The sequence below is a fragment of the Ursus maritimus genome, unplaced genomic scaffold (assembly GCF_017311325.1).
Source record: "Ursus maritimus isolate PB19 unplaced genomic scaffold, ASM1731132v1 scaffold_10, whole genome shotgun sequence".
NCBI classification, from domain to species: domain Eukaryota; kingdom Metazoa; phylum Chordata; class Mammalia; order Carnivora; family Ursidae; genus Ursus; species Ursus maritimus.
Genome location: NW_024423344.1, coordinates 24,671,230 through 24,676,772, shown reverse-complemented (window position 1 = coordinate 24,676,772; position 5,543 = coordinate 24,671,230).

The window sequence follows — 5,543 nt, the reverse complement described above, 5'->3', positions numbered from 1 at the left end:
GGATGAGCTAAAAATACACATAGACAGAAGCTGTCACACTCCAATGAATGGTCTTGTGCACCCTCTCAAGGCGAGCACACCTCATTGTGGAGCCCGGTGGCACTGAGGCCTCTGATCACTAACATCTGGATGGGACGATGGTGATTTCAAAGGCCACCTTGTTTTGCTATGTGCCACAGCCCCGTGAGTTAGATGGCGTGGGGGCTCTTGTCTGCTCCATTTGCAGACGAGGAATCAGGCTCAAGGTACAGTATGGATGTGGGAATCACATCCGGTTTTCTTCTTCTGGAAGTCTCACTATGTCACAGAGCAAGTTATGATAATTCTATTTCTTAAAAAGTGTTTTTGAATGAGAACTTAAATTCCCAGGAGTATAAAGAAAGGAAAAGGCGTGAAGGTGTGTTTCTGGACCTTGACACAGCGGGGTGTCGGCACTGTTTGTTCTTTCTGGCTTTCAACATTTATTAAACATTAAGGTTTAAAATTAATGTTTTACAACTCAAAATATATATGCATAACTTGTATTTGTAAAAATGATGTCATTCATCAAAAATAAAACCCTTTGCCTATCATCCTCAATTCTGAAGCTCTTCTCCTTCCCAGAAGTAATGGCCATTATCTACATTTGCACCTTTTCCTGTGAAATATTTCTATCTATAGAAAGTATACATATTGTGTTGGTGGTTTAAAAAATGTTAACAGTATTGAATTATGTGCATTGTTCAGCAGCTTATTTTTACTGGCAAATGTTTTGGGGTGTTTTCATATGTTCTCGACCACAAGCAATGCTGCAAGGCATGCCCTTTCCGGGGCTACTTTTGTACGTCTTTCTCCGTGAAGCTGCTGAAAAACCATTTTGCGGCCCCCCATATGGAAGTCCGCATTCCTCAGTGACTTGAGACGCCACCAATCGCATAGACTAAATCCCCGCCTAGGTCTGCAGCAGGATTTCTTTGATCCACCGCGCTCTTCGGTTCCAAGCCTGTTTTGATTATCACAGCTTTCCAGTGTGACTCGACACCTGGTAGAGCAATGTGTTCTTTTCCAAAACTGTCTTGGTGTGTTCTTCCATAGAAGCTTTATAACTAGCTTGTCAAGTTCCACTAAAAGTATTGAGATTTGGGGCACCTGGGTGGCTCAGTCGTTGGGCATCTGCCTTCGGCTCAGGGCGTGATCCCAGCGTCCTGGGATCGAGCCCCACATCAGGCTCCTTCGCTGGGAAGCCTGCTTCTTCCTCTCCCACTCCCCCTGCCTGTGTTCCCTCTCTCACTGGCTGTCTCTCTCTCTGTCAACTAAATAAATAAAATCTTAAAAAAAAAAAGTATTGAGATTTGATTGTGATTGCATTGCCTCTATAGATTAATCTGGAACGTATCAATACCTTTACAATATTGAGTCTTTTCTTCCATGAATACATTGCTGTCCATTTGTTAAGGGTTTACTTTACTAAAGTCCTCAAACCACTCTTGCTTGGGGTATTTCTACGTACTTTGGGTTTTTGTTGCTGCTCTGAATGGGATCATTTTCCTTTTATACGTTCGTGTTAGATATTTTTGAGCTGATAGGAAAATAGCTGATTTGAGATGCTGATCTTGGTTCTAATACTTCGTCTAATACTCATAGGCCTTGCACATGGCCGCTGCTGTGGTCCTCCGGTCACCAGTGCTCCTGCGGCTGTTACTGCCATGCCATCTGTCCATCACCTCTGCCAATCCCTTCGCGGCTGCCGTTCTCACCAGGAGGCACCACCGGTAAGTGTCCTTTCTTCACTAAACCCAAACTAAACTCAACCCAAAACTAAACTAAATGAAATGAACCCAAACTAAAATGAAAGCTTAAAAAAACCCCCCACACCTGGCAGTTTTTGCTTCAGTAACAAGTGATTTTGGTTTCAGAAGTTGCATATGCCAATGTAATCTCTGTTGTATACTGTGTTTGTCCAGTGTGTTCAAATGGAGATGTGAATATACAAAGCTGCTTGGCTAATTTGGGAATAGGTCTATGAGCTCTTCAATATAAAATGCTTGTCTACTTGTCACAGCTTACTGCGCATATATATTAAAAATATTTTTACGACATCAGCTTAGAGTTTTTCCACCGTAAGATTTCATGAGACAGTTTTATTCAAACACTTCACTTGCATCTCCGAAATCAGACATCATGGGCCGCTTGTTTGAAGTGTCCCACATCACCTTCCCTTCTCAGTGGTTTGTAAGTGAGGTACGACATTATTTGAATCTAGAAGTCAGATGGAAATTGTATCCCCCCCCCCCCCCCCTCCTTTGCGTAACATCGGGAGTTTTTCTTCTTCATGCAGCGGTAGATTTATGATCTTCACAGAATGACTGCTTTATTCTTTTTTAATGTAAGCCTCACTAAAGTACAACAGTATATGAAAAAGTATATAAATCTTAAGTGTATGGGCTGGTGCGTTTTCAGAGTGCACACACCCAGGAAGCAAGCACCCAGATAAAGTAATAAGAGAGCCTCACTAGCTCCTTCTCTTGTCTCCTTCCCATCATCTCTCCCAAGGGTCCCCCCCCCCCCCCCTATGGTAACTCCATCCCAACTTCTAACACCACGGATGAATATTGCCTGGCTTGGAACGTTACATGAGATGGCACAAAATGATTTACACAGGACATAAGTTTTTGGCTGGATTCCTTTACTCAATATTACGTTCGTGACCACTCCATGGGGCCACATCTAGTGGCGTGCTCATTTTCATTAATGTAGAATATTCCACTGTCTGAATATACGCCACATTTACCCGTTCTATGTAGATGGACATCGGGTTGTTTCCAGAGCTTGGCTCTTATGAACAGTACTGCTAAGGCCACTCTCAGGCAGGTCTTGTACGCACATGCTATGGTTGGGGGTACCTAGAGTGGACTCGTCGGGTAGGGTGCACATGCTTCATCTCCGCGGACTCTGCCAGTCACACTCCCGCTGGCAGATCCCATACAGCCTGGCCAACACTTGGGATTTCTGCTGTCCTAACTTTAGTCACTCAGGTGAGTGTGCAGTGGCATTTTATTGTAGTTTTTATGTGCATTTTCCTGGTCTTAGGAAGTTACGCACCTTTTTGTGGGTTTATTAGGCACACTTACATCCTATTTCATGAGCTACCCAATTTTTTGTCCACTTTCCTGTTGGTTTACATTTTTCTTAAAATGAATTTATGGGAGCTCTTTAGATATTCTAGATACAAATTCATAATCAGATAGGTGTATTGCTAGCAATTCCACCCACTGCACGGCTTGCCTTTTCACTCTCAAAGAATACAGTACACTTCATTGTTTTGTATTCTTTCTTGAAGGGAGCATAAAAAGCATTTTACAACATCTATAATCCAGGAAATGTGTCCATTCCTTTGCCTCCTTTTACACCTGATTCTGTCCGGTGCCATTTAGGAGCACACAGAGCTAATAGTACGAGGTCATTTTGGGGTTATTTTTTTTACTATGAAATCATCAAGATGGTTCCTTATAACACGGGTAAGTTTGAGAATTACTTCTGGGGGGAAAAACATCTTACATGTAGGCATATTTAAGAATTCATTCCTCCCAGACCGGTCTTTGCAGCACCTAAGAGCAATCTGCACTTTACTCACTTCTTATATATCCTTGGCAGTCAGTTCTGTGTTGTAATTGAAAGCCTTTGTCTTTATTAGTTATCATTGCCTGTATGTCAGCAATTATTTACCGAGTTTTTGCATTTACCCTGCAAAAGGGCAAAGCAACAATTTTCTTATAATGTTGTGCCAGCTTGGCAGGGTATAGCTCCCAGTTATTCAAACACTAATCTAGGTATTGCTATTAAGGGATTTTGCAGATATAATTAAAGTCCCTAATCAACTGACTTTAAATAAGGAAGATTATGCTGGGTAATATGGTGGGCCTCACCAAATCAGGCCTTAAAAACAAGGCTGAAGCTTGCTCCAGACAGGAAATCCCACCCGTGGGCAATAGCCTCAGCCCATGCCTGTGGGGTCCCATCCTGCTCACGAACCTCCCTTCCTGTTGGCCTGCCCTATGGATTTCAGACTTGCTTAACCAGCCCCTACATTAACGTAAGCCAATTCCTTGTAACAAAAAAAATCTCTTAATATGTATTATCTTCTATTAGTTCTGCTTCTCTGATTAAATCTGTAACTACTACAATGATCTTAGAAGTACACACCTGCTTCTCTTTACAAAGGAATTACCAACAACATACACAAAATTCAGGAATTAAATGATCTTCCTTATTAGAGGACCTGAGACTGTTAAGACTGGAACCATTCTGTGTCTAGCTTATTATAGGCTCAATCTTGACTACTGATATTTCAATAGGACTGATTTTAAAAATTTTAGTAGAATCTAATTCACATTTAAATAGTACTAATTTTAAAACTTTAAAAACCTGATGGCTTTTTCAATTACTATACAATATGCAGTCTTATTGAATGTTTAAAATGTATAATCCTTGTGAACTAGGGGAAGGGGATCCTGAGCACACTTATCTTGAGGAGCACTGAGAACAGATGGACGTGCTGAATCACTGTATTGCACACCTGAAACTAATCCAACACTCTGTTAACTACACTGGAATTAAAATTTAAAAAATGCATAATCTTCATGCTTTTCCAATAGAAAAATCTTTTTAAAATAGCCAGACTTCATCTATCTTGTTTCAAAAGTTTATTCATTACATTCTTAAAGGAACACAATTTGGTATTTACAAAGAGACTGATTACTTTTCTTGGTGAGCTCACCAAGCTAAATTTCTGCATGTAACTAAAGGAAAATACTGTGTTTACAGAAACAAATTTCCTTATATATCTATTTTCAGACTGAATCTTATTATTTAATTCTTGTCTCTTGGGAAGGTCCAGAAATCAATGTCCACAAATCTGTTTGGCTTAATAGATAAGAAAAGAAGTATCAATGGATTGGGTTTAGGAAATCTGGCTTCTAATCTTAGCTGTCCCACAAATAACTGGGTAACTGGGGAATTTACTTAACCTTTCTGAGCCTATTTTTTTTTTTTTAAGATTTTATTTATTTATTTAACACAGATAGAGACAGCCAGCGAGAGAGGGAACACAAGCAGGGGGAGTGGGAGAGGAAGAAGCAGGCTCATAGCGGAGGAGCCTGATGTGGGGCTCGATCCCAGAACGCCGGGATCACGCCCTGAGCCGAAGGCAGACGCCTAACCGCTGTGCCACCCAGGCACCCGAGCCTACTTTCTTATTTAACAACAAATAGTTATTAAATGCCTATTAGAAGCTAAGTAGTTGCTAGACACTAGAGATAGAACACTGAACATAATGAAGACGGTCCATGCTTTCAGACTTCAAGTCTGGCACAATGAGGGGTTTAGGCTAAATTACCTCTAAAACCCATTCCTGAGTTAGCATTCTATTATTTAAATGGGATTATATTCATATATTCTGTGGCCTGAGGTTAATACAACAATGATTTCCAAATGACCTTGAAAAAGCTGTAAAGTATGAAACATTTCCCATATGAACACTGGTAAAATAACTTTTAAATCATAAG